This window comes from Macrobrachium nipponense, chromosome 41 (assembly GCF_015104395.2).
Source record: "Macrobrachium nipponense isolate FS-2020 chromosome 41, ASM1510439v2, whole genome shotgun sequence".
NCBI lineage: Eukaryota > Metazoa > Arthropoda > Malacostraca > Decapoda > Palaemonidae > Macrobrachium > Macrobrachium nipponense.
The window spans coordinates 47,723,491-47,741,678 of record NC_061102.1 but is presented as its reverse complement, the minus strand read 5'-3'; the positions used below and the strand labels follow the sequence as shown (position 1 = coordinate 47,741,678).

The window sequence follows — 18,188 nt, the reverse complement described above, 5'->3', positions numbered from 1 at the left end:
TCTATGCCTTATACGGTTGCCTGGCCTCATTCCCAGGATGAGAATGGAACTTGAATTTGGTCTCCTTACAAAATCAGTCAAGATCATCGTCGCAAACGACGGCAGGGTATTGATGAAATGCTTGCCCTGTTCGTGAGTAGGGCGGGAATACCGAATCCCGGAGAATATTACATAGATTTCCTTGATGTACCTTTTAAAAATACCTTTCGAATCAGGTTACGTTTCGGCTCGAGGGGAATGATGAACTCTCTCGACATGGGTTCGGTATTTTAAAAGGTATTCGTCTGCCTTGAATTTGATCTTTGTTTGTTGAAGGATATTGGAATCAACCGCCGTGCTCTCCATTCTGTTTGAAGATCGTCCTCTGGCGCAAACTTTCTCTCTCTCTCTGTCTCATTTGGCGGGAATAATGGAGGCTTCCTCTCACTCCTTAATCAGTCTGAAGGCATTCGCTTCCCTGCGAAGGAAGGAAGGAAGGAGTCGTTTGTTGAAAGGATGGCAAAGTCTTTTTTTTTTCTTTCTTTCTTTTTAGAATTCTGTCTTGCTTTCAGTCCGTTGATGAAGACGGCTCTTGTTAAGTCTTTGGTAGATGGATAATTTCTTAAAGGATCTGCTACTACTCCGTTCCGATCACTTTATAAAAACGTTGCTCGAGTTCTGATGAGACTCTTCTCTCTCTTTTGATAGGATGTTAACAACGAGATGAAGAAAAGATGGATGGTTGCTGTTTTTTTTCTTTTTTTTAAGGAGGTCTCATTTTGTCTCGTGAAGGGTTTAAGCATGTTCTTGTATACTGTGGTTTCTAAAAAACAGAGTAAATATATATATATATATATATATATATATATATATATATATATATGTGTGTGTGTGTGTGTGTGTGTGTGTGTGTGTGTGTGTGTGTCATATCACATTACCGTGATTCATATACATACATCGAGCTACGAATCTCCTTTAATATCAAATTCGCTCTACCTCGGAATCTATATTTTCATATATGTTAACCGAAGGGGACTTTATTTAGTTAATAAGAAATTCTTCGGCTCATGGGCGCGTTTCTGTGTACTTTATGTTTCTTGTTATTATTTTTATCCATCTTTGTGGTTATGACAATAAATTTCCGTTTATGCTGGAGTTTGTCTATCGTGTTCAGCAAAACCTTTACGATACTGGAGAACCATGACACTCCTCCAAAAGTATTCTTTCCCAAAAGGTTAACATTCCTGTCTTTTCGCCTTTTCAGAGTTACAAAGACCTTTATTTATACATACGTCATAAAGCCTAAGAGAAATGTTTACGTAATCCATCTTGCCAAACAGACAGGAAACCAGACAAGCGGATGAACAAACCGAACGGGAAGACAACTGTACCCCTTTTTGACCTTCGAACTTTGGCACGACCTTAACCTCACTTTGTACATTGGCATTATTAGTGTCTTATAATTCAAAACCGATGACCGAGGTTTAAATTCTGCTTGACCTTTGATGCCAGCACATGACCTAGACGCTGGCATCGTTCTGCGCATCGGCTGCATTGAAGTTTTATGTAGTTTAATACTGACTGACCTGAGTTCAATTCATATTTGATCCGTGACCTCTTAATTCTGACACTAGCCTTATGCTGCCCATGGGTTTCATCAGTGGATTATGCCTGCTGGATGTGAGGTTTGATGTAGTTTAACATTGATGCTCTCTATATTGGTAACTGAGTATGCATGCTTTGTATAACCCCCACTTCATATGAATGGACAGGCATTGCAAGGGTAAATGTGTCGTTGGTATTCAGGTATAGACTTCACTGTGACATTGTAGATATTTTAGACATTTTGCACAGTGCCATCATTTGTAGCATATGCATAGAGGTGCGGACCTCCAACTGCGTTATCAAAAGATGTGACTATGATTAAATTTAGTATTGATCTTTGACCCCTGACTGTGACCTTGGGGTAAACTGCAGTTCTCTATTACTATGAGCCTTATAGGCTTCATTTTTAGATCATAGTACATTCCAAATATGACATTTTTTTCATATGTGTGTGTATATATATATATATATATATATATATATATATATATATATATATATATATATATATATATATATGTGTGTATATATATATATCATTCAGAAGTTCATTTAAACATGTATAAATAAAAAAAGTCTGGAAGGGTAACAATCGTCTAAAAAGTATTTGTATAAAACAGTTATTTCATTATTTAAACCAGACCAGCTGGAAGTTACAGTAAAAGCCCTGCGGAAGACTGTAACCAACGAGTTTAATTTAAATTAAACTCAATATATATATATATATATATATATATATATATATATATATATATATAAAGTTAATGTTTATGCCCAAATTTGTATTTGACCTTTGACACCCGCAGAGATCAAAATATAAAATTTTAGACTTTTTAAAAATCTACTCGTAAGTGTCCTTTCGGCTTGCAGCTGCAACAGCCTTTCATTTGTTTTACTGTACCTCCGTTCATATTCTCTTTCTTCCATCTTACATTCCACTCTCTCCTAACTGTTGTTTCACAGTTCAATTGCAAAGTTGTTGTCCTCCTGTTACTCCCTCCAAGCCATTTTACGAACAGTTTATGTCTCAGCGCAGAATGACCTCTTAGGCTCAGCGATTGGCCCTGTGTCCTGAGTTTTATAACCATTCCATGCCACACACAACTGTATGACTTATTTCAACGTTGACTAGTATCATTGCATGCTATAAAAAATTTTGACAGTTCAAAGTTCGCAATTTGGTCATTTTTTATGAACATTTTAGGAAAATGTTGTCAGCAGATCGAGGTTAACCCTTAAATTGGACATTCAGGTAATTGATAGCTTGGTCGAAAAATCAGATACAACTCAGAGGCAGTGTTGGCAATGATTAAATCAAACTGATTTACTCAAGTGATTAAATCATTGATTTTTTTCATTAAAAGAATCATGATTTATATATTTTTTATTTTTTTATTTTTTTAATTTGAGAGCAAATACACTGAAAAATACGGGTTGGAGGGTAATGAAAACTTATGCATAACTGTGCGGCATCTACTTATTTTGCTATAAAAAAATTGCAAGTACATACTTTAGGCCAGAACTGGAAACCTAAAAGATAAATCAATAGTAATTCTGTCATAAAATACATTTTGAGGAAAAAAAAAGGATTGGAAAAACATCAAACTAATAAAAAAACAAATAAATAAAAAATCAAGTAGATAAAAAAATAAAATAAATCACTGATTTAAAAAAAAATTAAATTAAAAAAAATCACCAACCCTGCTTAGAGGTACATTTATATCCGGCTACAGAACCGAACGATCCTTCAAGCCTCACAGTATATTCAGTATATTTCGGGGTGTGCAGTAACAAAAGGCTTGCGTAACATAATGGTTAAATGAAAATGTCTATCTACTTTCCTTCATGGTAAAGGGTGGCCCCTACTCTTCTGACTGACAGCTACTGCTCATTTGTGTCTAGTTCATGATGCGCAGGAATCAGTTACCAAGTCGCCTCCGGAGGATCGAGTACCTCTCTCTCTCTCTCTCTCTCTCTCTCTCTCTCTCTCTCTCTCTCTCTCGCTTTTGGAAGGTTAGATCATACAAAAACTATCCAAAGTACCTTTTTGGAAAGAGGTTCTTTGGTAACTTATTTATAGCTACTTCTTTGGCAGGAGGATGGTATTAAACGTAGTGGATAAATGTTAATTTTATTGGGAAGAATGTTCCCAGCAGCTCTGGGTGGTCAATAAGGAACCTACTGTGTAACCTTTATTATTCCTTCCATGTTTCCTTATTCTTTTCGGTTCATTGAAAATTCTCGTAAAGGTTAAAAGCTCAACCTTCTCAGCTTGGATTCAGGAACGATAGGGTGGTTGTATTATGCAGGAGCGCGATAGACCAGTTACCTCATCTTAGAAAAACAAAGTGTGATCCGACCTCCAGCTTCCTCTGGACGCGTACAAGATTTTCCCCTCAGGCATAATTTGTAAGCATTATACTTCCTATCTTGATGTAAGTTAAAAGGTGCAAAAATCTAAGGTCAAATTGATCCTTTTTGCACCTACGAAAATTAAAATGAATACGCCATATTTTATTACAAAATCTTTTCCTGTACTGCTTAGCATGTACGTTTTCTCTCTCCAATAAGTAAATGATAAATATCCTATCCTAAAATTCCTGTATCTTTAACTCAATGTGAAACTCGTTTTTAAGACCTTTTTAGGCTTTTCCATTGGGGTTACCTGCCCACCCCCAGCAATAACAACATCAGTATATATATATTTTATATATATATATATATATATATATATATATATATAATCCTTATATCTATATATATATATTGTATAATATAATGTATCTATTATATATATATAGATATTAATATATATATATATTATATATTTAATATATAGACATTATTTAATAAATATTTATTAAAAGTATATAAATCTTTATAATATATATCTATATCTTATGTTTATTATCTATATATTAGTATATTCTCTCTATATCTTATTTTTATATTATATCTATATTATATATATATTTATATTATATATTTATTTATTTGTATAAAATAATATAATAATTCTAATTATATAAGTAATTAAATACATTATATTATATAATATATATATATTATTATATTATATATTATATAATATATTTAAAAAATAATATATATGTTCTAAATTAATATCATATAAGGCAAAATGGAAGAAAACTGAAGAACTCGTCGGAAGGAATCATCATTTCTTTTGTGTGAAAGCCATCACGTAGAAGGAATGAAATAGACAGTGCGAAATGACTCATTTAAAAGTTTTGATTCAAAAAGTTTTTGAAATGGAGGTGTTTATCAAAACTTTCAAAATGAAAACTTGCATCAGAGAGGAGTTTCAGTTTATATATATATATATATATATATATATATATATATATATATATATATATATATATATATATATATATATATATATATATATATATATATATATCTATATATTATAGCCAACTTTTCGTATTTATCTACTGAAGTACATCCTCAGGGCTGTGCATAAGAAAGGATAACAGATAATAATCTTAGATAATAATGAAATAATAAGATAATAATTTTAGGTAATGATAAAAGATAATAATCTTAGAATTCATCTAAAACATGACAGAGAAAGAATGTTTTTATTTAGTTCATTCTTACTCATATATATGTATATATTTAAGTGTGTAATGCTAAAACCTATCTAAATAGTGAATACAAGTTCCACTGGAAGTCGTTCTTCCACGGCCGCTGTGGATCCACCCATTTGCCTTCCAGCTACGATATTTTTTCCTTCTTCTCACTCTCAGGGATTCCTACTCCTTGCAACATCTGGGAATTCATAGGGATTGGAAAACGGTAATAGCTCTGCTGACTTGGAGTAAGTTCATTCTCATGCCGTCTTCTCCAGTGCCATTCTTGCATCAAACACTGGGTACAATTATCTTTTCTAATGCTGAGATATTTACAATTAGCCTGCGTTTTCTGCATTGACCCTATATCCATATTTTGAATCCGTTTTCTGATAATGGTGTTTCAATGCTGCTGGATTATCTACGGTATTTTTTTGTCAGTACTACTTTTTGTATTTTGCAACTTTCTAATTATATTTCTTGTTCTTTCCCCCGCCTTCCTTCCAGAATAGTCACGTTAAAAATTACTACGGGTATTATTAATGTAACGAACATTTTCCACTATGCATCATGTATAGATCCCCCGCTCTTTCAGTCTCTTTTCATTGACTGCCTTTTCATCCTTTTGTTTGTCATGTTCTATCTTTTTCCTCACCAAACAATCCCTTTATGATTTCACTAAGCCCCTAATTACGTCATCCCATCAGTTTCTGATTTTATTCGGAATTCATGTCAACGCGACGCACTCTAAAATCACCCTTAAAAAAAAAGGAAAAAAAACTACAAGGCTTCCTTTTACCAAATCTTCCCCCTTTTCACCTTTGTCAAATGACCCGACTTTAATACGACCCTTGTTTTATCAGTATTCACCCCACTGACATCAAGCGCCTAATCTGAATTTGCCAAAAACGGTACCGCGTATTTTTGTTCTGTTTAATCAGAATCGACGACCCAGATCCCCTTGTCCTTTCGTTATTTTTTGCTTACTCTTTCAGTTCGGTTTATATCTATTTCAAGTCACTCCAGACTTAAAAGGAGCAGTTTGTATAATTTTCACTCATTGAATTGTATTCAAGCTTATTATACAATCCTTTGCATGCTGTTGTTGCATTATAAAGAGGAATTTAAATCGGGCTAACTCCTTGATAAGTCCACGATATTTTATTATATGAGATCAAAGGATAAAAAATATTCTAGTCTATTTGTACTGGGAGAGGGCAACCTCAGTCATATTCTACTGACACTTACCTTCCTTGAAATACCAAAGTCTGCTTGCTTGTTTTATTAGCATCATACAGATATATCTGTTGTTCAAGATCTCCTCCTGATGAAGCGACGTGAGGGAACCTCTTTCAATTTTGCTCTCTACCTCTGTGTCACCGTTGTCGGAACTTCTCGTTCTGATATTTTCGGTCTTCCGGTCATTGTATGTTTGTGATTCTCCACGTGCTGAGGTTTGTATTTGAGTATGTGGTTTCATTTCTGCCTTCAACGGCCTTCATTTAGAATTTGGTCTCCACCCACTGAAGATGTTTTCCCCATTCTGTATTCTTAATAACCACAACTTATATACACTCCCGGTTTCTGCAGACCCGTGGATTTTATACCTCGGTATATGTTTCTTAGCATTAGTGTCTCCAACCCCATCCAGTTTTTCCTCCAATATCTAATTGTATGTTGTTGCGACTTTCATGTGAAATTCGCTTGGTTTAATTGCACTTAAAGACTTCAACAAGAGTTTCCGTCTGTTTCCACTTTTATTCAGCGAGATATCGGTCAGATATAGATCTAGCCGCTCCTGTGCACCATTATAGCTATCATTTATACTTTTTGATCTGAAAAAAAAACACACACATTCACACACATGAACTTCTGCCTGTCATTTTCCTGCGGTATTCGCTTATACATACATACATACACACACACACATATATATATGTATATATATATATGTATATATATATATATATATATATGTGTGTGTGTGTGTGTGTGTGTGTGTGTGTGTGTGTGTGTGTGTGTGTGTGTGTGTCTCGTGGTAGCCTTCACTGTACGTCCTGAATTCTTGGTTCCGTGATTCCAACCCACGAACCGACGAATTTCTTATCAAGTGAAAAATTCCCCTTCGGTTTTAACATATATGAAAATATATGAATTCCGAGGTCGAGCGATTCAGATATTAAAGGACATTTGTAGGCTAATGAGTGATAAAATCATGCATATATGTATATATGTGAGAACCCCAATACCCTCTTTAACTACTCGAAGAATTGGGGTAGAAAATGTGAAAATGGTGGATGCATAAGAAACAGCTGATTCCGAAGCGATGCCAAAAGTTCGAATCAAAGTCTTGATGGGGTTAAAGGCAACAGGAAGATGGATGCGGCGAAAGATAAGTATTGTTTCGCCAAACTTGGAATGGATCGCAGGCAAAACGTGAAAGGGGTCAGATGTTAAAAGTTCTGCATTCTGTGCAAGAAGATGCCTTTTTGATTTGTTTTATGGCTAAATAGTGGATTCGGTTTTGCAGCCAAAATCATTGATGTTGCTTTTTGTCTGATCACCTCATATTCATGAAGTATATTGGTATGTCTCCTCTATAACTTTTGTGCCATTGTGATTTCGTTATTCCAGATGAAAATGAAAGTTTTGCATTTAAGAAAAAATGAGACATTAAAAATTAAGTAACAGGAGTGAACTACGATTATGGTTGGCGGGGCATTGTATATATATATATATATATATATATATATATATTATATATATATATATATATATATATATATATATATTATATATATATATATACATACACACACACACACACACACACTACATTCATACATACATATTAACATACACGTACTCGCGTTTTTCTGTCTGCGAGTTGGCTTTGTGATCTGCATAATAGTTTTTTACAAGATATAAGAGCAAAAATGCAAAACAAGACTGTAAGAAAATTTATGTTGAAAGGTTGGCAAGTGAAGTTACCAAAGAATAAAACCTAAAATGAAGAATTGGGAATAATGGTATTTAGTCGATTAAAGAAAAAAACGCATGATTCGTTTATTTATTTGTGTGTTTGTGAATCTTTTGGGGCGATGTAGTGGAAATTAGGCCACTACTCAATTCATTTATTTTATATATTTTTACTTTACCACTTTCCTATTGACTTTCTGAAATAAGCAGTGTGACTGGCATAATAGTGTCTTACTTTTAAAGATGTTGAAATATGACCATATGTAATTTTCTTATTATGAGGCGTTCCTTTAACTATAGAACTATCATACTACTGTTATAATTTAATTTGAAACAATTATTTTATTATACGTTATTTTGATCATTAAGAGGGTTGTTGGCCAGTTCTGTATTATAAGTATTTAATACAAAAGTGATTTGGATATCTTATTTTATTTTGGACTGTCAGTAATCCATGGCATGGTAGAGTATGTTATTATGGTTTATATATATATATATATATATATCTATATATATATATATATATATAAATTTATACATAGCATCACGTTTTATATACTTCGTGATCAAGTTATTCATATATCTATATATATGTGTGGTATATATATATATATATATATATATATTATATATATATAGTATATATATATTATATTATATATATATATATAATATATATATATATATATATATATATATATACATATTATACATTATATATATATGATATATATATATATACATATATATATATATGTATGTATGTATGTATGTATGTATGTATGTATATTATATATATATATATATATATATATATATATATATGAATATATATTATATATGTATGTATGTATGTATGTATAAATGTATGTATATATATATATATTATTAATATATATATCTTTACAATATTATACATTATATATATTATATATATATATACTATCTTATATATATATAAATTATATATATATATATATATTATATAGTATATATACATTATTATATTAGAGAAGTGAGAGTTGTACTTGCTTATACATCTTTCAGTTATTTTTGTGATAGTGAAATTAATAGAAATATCGAAGGCGGTGAATATTAGTTGGCTGCCTTTGGAGTCTTCTCGTCTACAAGTGAATAGTAAGCTAAGGTCATTACTTCGAAGGATGTGAAAATTCGAAAGTCAAGCCCAAGCGTGTGTCCATTCTGTATCTGTTCACACCACACACACACACACACACACACACACACACGCGCACGGACCAAATCCCACTTAATAATGCATTGTGTACGAACGCTCGATAATGGTCATCTATATTCAAGTACCGACCATATATACATTTCAGTGCCCGACATCCCCTTATGTTACACACACACACACACACACACCACACACACGCACACGCACAACTCATATATATATACATATAGATATATAATATGTATATAATATATATAATAGTGATATATATATATATATATATATATATATATATATTATATATATCGATATGATAATAATATATATATATATATATTATATATATATATATATATATTATATATTATATATATATAGTATATTGTGTGTAAAAATACTCCTACTGATACTTATTTATTTACTGATTATTTATTTAAGACGTTTGGAACTTCTAAATCAGTGTCAGCGCTTCCAGCCCGAAATAGCAGCAGCACCAACTGATCAGTAATAGAGGTTACATCTGTCCAAAAAAGCAGGAGTAGGTCAGTGGTGGCCCCCATGAAGTCCCATTGACTTTTCACCCGGAAAACTAAGGCTGTGATTGGGGGTCGCCCTTCATTAATATGTATAGGTTTAGCCTGATCCCTTAATCTACTCTTTTACATCGGCGGGGCTCGATTGGTTCATAGTTTTATACACAGAGTCTATTCTCGATATATCTATTTGCCGCATTTTTCGGATGGTTCCTGGACGCGCCGGCCAGTTTTCCAGCGCTGGATGGATTCTGGTTGAGATGAAGCAACGGTCTTAAATATTATATTTATTATTAGTGGCTTGTGGTTTTACAAATCTTACTTGGCGTAATGTCTGTCCGCCGTTCCGTCTGTCATTCAATCACGGGCAAACGGCTGGTCCGATGTGCATGAACCTTGGCAGGGTTATAGTGGGGACCCCTAAGATGGTTTATAATGGGGTTTCATCCTACCTCCCCCCTCTCCGAAGGGGGTGGGGGTGAGAAGGGATTCCCTGATACGAAGCTGGTTCTGCCCGTGAAACAAGGCTGGATGTGCCCGTAGACCTATATAGTAACTTTACAAATTTCCATACATAATTTCCGTATACATATGTTTGGTAGTATACGCAATGGTGACACTTTAACGTTTATATGAATGTTTTCTTGGTGTTTGATGGATTTTCTTGATAAGTTGGCTCATTAACAGCTATATTTTAACTGCTACACGTAAGACGTGTGCTTGATAAACTTTAGAAACTGAATTAGTCGTAAAATGAGTCATATACAGGGTATCCATAAAGTCCCAGTACCATTACAAGTATTTATTGCTTGTAATGGTACTGGGACTGTATGGACACCCTGTAGTTTGTATTTTATTTCATAATCGCAAAAAAAAACTTGTCTGTTAATACATATAGCAGGTTTGTTCAGATACTGAGGAAAGGGTCTACTAAAACAATTTGCATTTTAGTATTATGTAAATCTTGAAAGAGAGCTGACAGTCTTTTATATTGTGGGTCACTTAATTCCAAGAAGTTACCTATTTCGTATTACCTGCGTCATCCTATTGAGAGAAAATCGCCTTTCTTTATTGTAATAACATTTTCCTTCTTTTTGCAGGTAAGACTGACCAAATTGTTTCGTTGTGCATCAAGATTCGGTGAGTACAAATATCTTTGATTTTATTCTGTTGTATAAATACCGACGCTTATTGAAGGTATTGGCTGTGGATGGGCAGTAATGTCATTGTTTTCCTGCACTTCATTATATTTCGCCAGTGTTTTGTGTGGATTGGCTGCTTTGTTCATTTATTGCTTATATATATATATATATATATATATATATATATATATATATATATATTATATATATATATATATATATATATATATATATATATATATATATGTGATGTGTGTGTGTGGTGTGTGTAGGGTGTCCATAAAGTCCCAGTACCATTACAAGTATTTATTGCTCAGAATGGTACCGGGCATTTATGGACACCCTGTATATATATATATATATATATATATATTTATATATATATATATATATCTATATATATATATATATATATATACACATATACATACATACATGAGTATATTTAATCCTCTTAAGAAGGTGAGTAAAACCCGGGACTTGGAACAAGTTTATTCTATACATTTTCAAGATCACATAATTGAAAATGTAGAAAAAACTACTACGAAAGTACTTCTTCCAAGTCCCCGGTATTCTCAACTCGTGGACTTTCATGCTACATTGAATATGTATATATGTGCGTGTATATATGTGAATAACTTGATCACGAAATATGTAAAACGTGATGCTGTGTATAAGTAAAGGTAATGGCACAGTAGAAAAAAAAAGCGAGAACTGCCGAGATCTTTCGGTCGTAACGACCCTTTACTATAGGTGTGTATAGTTTTTATTACCATAAATACTGATGCTTACGTATATATACCTATTTATTTACCCTATATACAAAGAACTTGAAGCTTCTATTCTTAGGGAGTCCTTCATAGTACATGTATATTCATCAAGTGTTATCATTGCTGAAGCAGAAGTGTTCTTTATTAAAGGGATTTCAGGAAACTTTGCTGAAAGGTTTACCATCGTGCACAGAGATCTGTGAGGGAGATTGTCAGTCGACCTGTCAATCAGTGTGACTGTCACTTTCCTCTTTTCATTGGTTGATGGGAATCCAACCACATTTGATGGCAAAAAGTTTTGCAGACAGTTTTTGTTGTGATAGATGGGAAATCTGGCGCATTTTAAAATGTTCCAATCAAAGAGTCCACAGGTTATAGATTTTCAAAAAGTTGTTCGACTGTTTTCAAGCAATAATGATTAATTGGTTTCTACTGAAACCTTCATTTGTGTGATTACAATCTATTTTCTTCTACGATTTTTTTCTTTCCTTTTCTTTTCTTTCAAATTTGACTTTGATGTTCAAGTATAACACACTGATAGTTGAATCATCATGAAGAATGAAGGTAGGATCATCGAAAAAAAGACTTATAGTAATAAAGAAAATCATTGCAGTGATTTGGTGGGCACCGTTCTCTCTTGTAAAATTGTATGGATTATGCATTGTATAGGGATGTATTTGGTATTATTTTAAAGAAGTGTAGTCACTTTAAATTTCATCTATAAAGTTGAAGGTGGTGCAATCAGCATTCGTACAGAGAGGAAAGTAAGTTTATGTGACTGATGAATTCCTCCAAGGGAGAGATGGGAACGGTGACAGCAGGAACAAGCGGAGGGATCATCTCTGTTTCTTTGAATAAGTAGATTTGGAGAACCTCTAAAACCAACGGGTTTATGACGTCAGCTGCAACAACCGTCATTTTTTTTTAGTGCCTCCGTCCGTAATGCTGAAGATTGATGATGGAAGGGGCATCTCTACGTCCTCCCCTGGCTGAGGATTGGGCTCTCTCTCTCTCTCTCTCTCTCTCTCTCTCTCTCTCTCTCTCTCTCTCTTCTCCTGCTTCTTTATTTTTCACACACATTGCCTTTACTCTCTCAAAATCTCTCGGGGCATTCCTCTTTGTGAGCTCTGTCCATCTTTTGGGGGAACGTCCTTTTTCCAACCTATTCGGATATTTGAAGGGCTTCCTTCACTTTATGTTAATATTAAATAAGCATTAAGCTACAAATGTCCTCTAATGTAAAATTCACTCTACCTCGGAATTAATATGCTTCTATATATATATGTCAACAGAATGGGATTTTTATTTTATTTTTTTTAGTTTGATAAGAAAGTCGTCGGCTCATGGGCTTGAACCACGGAACCAAGAATTCAGGACGTACAGTGACACGCTTTACCCACAGGGCTTAATGCTTGTTTATGAATATATATATATATATATATATATATATATATATATATATATATATATATATATATGTATGTTTGTGTGTGTAAATACACCTTTTATTTATTTATATACATTTATATATATATATATATATATATATATATATATATATGAGAGAGAGAGAGAGAGAGAGAGAGAGAGAGAGAGAGAGAGAGAGAGAGAGAGAGAGAGAGAGAGAGATAGTTTGAGAGAGAGAGATGACTCCTGAGTACTAATTCGATAGCTTTGTCCATTAAATTTGCCCTTCTGGTCCGTAATGTAGTTGGTTTTCTAATGGTGAAACTTTATGTTGTACGTGACATTTTTGTTACGAGGACAAATGAGTTCCTGCCCTTCTGTTCGAAATTTATTTGTTATTAAGAAATAACATCATTAAAGGAAATAGTTACTTCGTGTTTTCCATGATTCATTTTATTTTACTTCCATAAGAAATTAACAATACAGAATTCTAAAATAGGTTAGGTCAATATAAAGACGAAACTTATTAGACGAACAGAGAGTTAATATACATTCTTTGTCCTACGTCTTCATATTCTAAGGCATTTTAGGAGTGTTCCTTGTATAAAAAAAAGCTACAAAAGTATTTCCAGGGTATATGGTCGTATAAGTGTTATGGCTGTCCATAAACTCCCAGTACCATTACAATAAATAAATACCTGTAATAGTACTGGGACTTTATGGACACCAACTATTTTCGTACCTTTTATGACTCGCCTCCTCACTGTGTAGTAGCTGTGGCCGAAGTCTTCCCTGCTGTGTGGATGGAGGGCTCACCGCCTCCAGTTACGTGATCTGCGGACCAGAAGTAACGCCACGGTATCCGTGACAAAGGAAAGTATGTCGAAAGTATTCGGTCTCGTTTTCGGAATTTCTGGAAGGGTACGTTTTCCAGACCGTATGTGTGTGTGTGAATACGTATTGTCTAAAAATGTACATGGAATATAGTATATGTTATATATATATATATATATAATATATATATATATATATATATATATTATACGTATTTTGTGTAAATTACCTTTGCACACGTGTTTGTCAGTATATGTTTGTGTGTATGCATATGTATATGTGCATGCATATGTGTATATATATATATATATATATATATATATATATATGTATATATATATATATATATGTGTGTGTGTGTGTGTGTGTGTGTGTGTGTAAAGAAGATAGATATATTCAAGGAAAGAGTGGCATATGGAATAAAACCTTACCAAAATTTACGGCGAAAAAAAAAAATATAAGTCAACACATCTTTAGAAAATCAACAGAAAAAAATAAAGTCTATATACCTTCAGAAAATCTACAGCAAAAAGAAAAAATAAATTAAAAAACCAGTCAACATATCTTCGCAAAATATACAGAAACGAAGTGGAAGCAAGATCTACTTGTCAGCCATTATTCCTAAATTGAAAGGAAGCAATCGTGGGTTTTGTAGGTAACGGACAAGAAGTATTCCTGCGGCCGGTCTAACAAAACGTTTCTGATACATACAAAAATACTCTTGGCCCTTTGATTCCTCCCCTTTTGTAAGCTTGCGACCTACTCTCGCAAGTAGCTTTTGCTAAGAAAGGGGGAATTGAATTGGGGAGCATTTATATATATATATATATATATACTATATATATATATATATATATATATATTTGTGTTTGTGTGTGTGTGTGTGTATCTGAGGATATATTATTTCCCCAAGGAAAGAGAGCGAGTAAGAAGTCAAACTAAGAGCTCTGTCTAATGGGGTCGACAATGAATTCAACTTTAAAAAAACAATGTCTGAAAAAGTCTTGTATGGTAACTTTTACAGCCATTGCTGTTTTTAATTGTAAGTTAAATCATTGTCGACCTTCTCTCTTTCTCTCTCTCTCTCTCTCTCTCTCTCTCTCTCTCTCTCTCTCTCTCTCTCTCTATATATTATATATATATATATATATATTATATATATATATATATATATAATATATATATAAAGATTGTCTCTATATATAATGTTTGTAAAAATATATTCTATCATAAACCTTTTTCCCATATTTAGTCAGCCTGACATTATGACAGGCATTAGGTCGACAGCGATCCACGGACCTAGTAAACATGGCGTCCACGTTGGCTGATTACATCTTCCACAGGTGGACGATGGTTAGAAGCGCCCCTCAGTGGCGTGATCGGATCGGTACGGTCTTGGCCTGCCACCTCGGTGGCAGCGAGTTCGATTCTCGGCCATTCCACTGAGGTGTGAGAGATGTGTATTTCTGGTGATAGAAGTTCACTCTCGACGTGGTTCGGAAGTCACGTAAAGCCGTTGGTCCCGTTGCTGAATAACCACTGGTTCCATGCAACGTATAAACACCTTCTTTTATCTTGCTTATAGCACATTGGGTTTGCAGCAGGGAAAAGTGGAAGTATGTTTGCATAGAATGTATCTTATAGACAGAATTGCCATATTTATAAAGCACAGATCTGTATACACGTGTAAAGACAAACACTTAGAATATTCCCTTTACAGAAATGAGGTATATATTACTATCTGGAAGTGAAGCTCCTCTTGCAAAAGAATCACTGGGATGATAAGAATTCTCTCCTTTCACCCGAAGTACAAGAAACTAGTTACAAACCTACATTTGTCTCGCTCAACTCTGACACCTTAAGAGATGGCTGTGCCGTTGTCGTGAGCAACTTTTTCCCAATAGCACAGAACAGAAAAGCGTAGAGTTCGGGTGAGGTCATTTTAGGCCCGTTATTTTCAAATGCCGGAGGGTCCTCAATGCTTTCTTCAGCTCCTCTTCGTTTATGCATCATCGCCATCCCCCCTCTCATCCACTACGTACATCCACTAACACGCACACACAGCATTATACTATAAAAATAGTAGATTCACATCAACTGTGCATCCGATGTCTAGCCACTCCTTTACGACTCACCTGATTGGCTGTTGATAAGCCAATCACAGGGCTGTAAACTCACAGTCTTTCGAGAGTGTTCACATAGGGAGGATCTATGTTCCACTTCTCCCTGAGGGAGAGGCGGAACATACATCCTGTCTATGTGAACTCTCGAGAGAGACTGAGAGTTTTCAGCCCTGTGATTGGCTTATCAACAGCCAATCAGGAGCGTCGTAAGGACTGGCCTAGACACCATTTGAACCTTGTTCATCAATCACTTGATTTTCGGTCGTTGGTCTTCATTGGCACTCTACAGCTATAAATGAAAGGCAGAGCATCCTAAAGCCTGAGAGAGAGAGAGAGAGAGAGAGAGAGAGAGAGAGAGAGAGAGAGAGAGAGAGGCTATTTAGCATGAAGATTTTCTATACTGTCTTCCTTCTGCTCATTTGTTGTGTCTTCTTAAAGCTTTCAATTCCACTGTTTGTTAGAACTGTGTTGAATACGGTAAAATTGTGTTAAAGCAATGAAGCGATCTAAGCAGAATTGTTAAATTATGTGTCAAGTTGAGCATGCAGTAGATTTGTATTGAAGATATATTCATTTAGATAAATTTCAACATAGGATTTAATGATAAAATTATGAAAGGAGATTATAGTTTTAATGCACGTTTGCAACTAGTTTCATTGACTTCCAATGCAAGGAGAGAGTTTTCATTATCCCCGTGATTCTTTGTTTGTGAAGGTTTTACTTACAAACCCCCCCCCCCCACCCTCCCCCATTTAATTTCTCTCTCTCTCTCTCTCTCTCTCTCTCTCTCACCTTGTCTCTCTCTCTCTCTCTCTCTCTCTCTCTCTCTCCCCCCCCCCCTGTCGCTAGAGTAGTCATGCTTTCGATTGTTCGTCTTCGAACGCATTCATATTACTATTTAAATAGATACAGTATTTTTGCCAAGTAGATATTCGTTATTACTTTTACTTTCTCTCGTTGTAAACTCGATATACTTTGGAAAAAAAAACTGATGTATTTATGTATATATGTATGTATGTATGAATTAGAGCAAGGGTGGCCAGACTTTTACGATCTACTTTGACTACATAATCACGTTATTACCTGGGGAAAATTTCAAATAGTGCCATACTACGATAAAACAGGAGTACAGTTGCCTCTTCACTTATATATATATATATATATATATATATATATATATATATATATATATATATCTATATACTTTGTTTTTGTTTGTATGTAATTAGACTTAAAATGAAAAGAGTCCCGGCCACCCTTGTCAGCGCTCAAACGCCATAATGGGTTACAGACGACATCGACTTACTATATTCGACGCCACCGTTACGAGAAAGCACAAGGCGGCTGGCTGCTTTAGACGACGTCATCGCTGCCTTCCTCGCTAACGGCTTAATCTACCGTGAAGGCTGGGATACGGAAAGCTGAAAAGGGGTCTTTTATCGTTAGCTTTCCCGACGCTAATAATAATAATAATCCTGGTGCTGCTGTGGCGGCCTGGGTTGTGTGTTTGCGCGAAGCGACACAACGGCTTCCAAGTCACATGAGCACTTTTTACCTTACCATGAGAATGAACGCCAAGGGCAGGTGCGCGCCAGCCGGTGGGGGAGGGAGGGAGGGAGGGAGGGAGGGAGGGAGGTAGAGGGTATTTTGGGGGAGGGGCGGGATAATTTGTCTTAGGTCGGGGACACAAGGAACTGCAAAAAGGGTTGGGGGGTGAAAGGGGACAAATCATGCCAGGGAAAAGGGCTTTTCTTTTACTCGTTCGTTCTCATTTATTTTTCCAGAAACTGAATGATGGAGATTGCATCGCCAGGAGATTATTATAGGCTACGCATATCGGATAACTTAACACTAGCTGAACAAGGCATGATCCGACCTTCTGCTTACTCAGGACGCGTGCAAGATTTTCTCAGTGTGGATAAGTTTTAAACGTTATATTCCTAACTTTTGACGCAAATTAAAACGTGCTAAAATCTATGGTCAAATAGAGCCTTGTTTCAATAAGGAAAATTAAAATAAATATGT

General features: G+C 34.5%; 1 protein-coding gene across 12 annotated transcripts in view; it reads left to right on the top strand.

The window, feature by feature from the left end:
* Positions 1-18,188, top strand: part of LOC135212740 (SH3 and cysteine-rich domain-containing protein-like) — a 635,516-nt gene that overhangs the window by 55,433 nt on the left and 561,895 nt on the right. For all 12 annotated transcript variants that reach the window (XM_064246459.1, XM_064246455.1, XM_064246457.1 and 9 more), the window contains exon 2: positions 10,988-11,027. The gene's annotated coding sequence lies outside the window, so the exon portion shown is untranslated. The remainder of the gene's footprint in view (positions 1-10,987; positions 11,028-18,188) is intronic.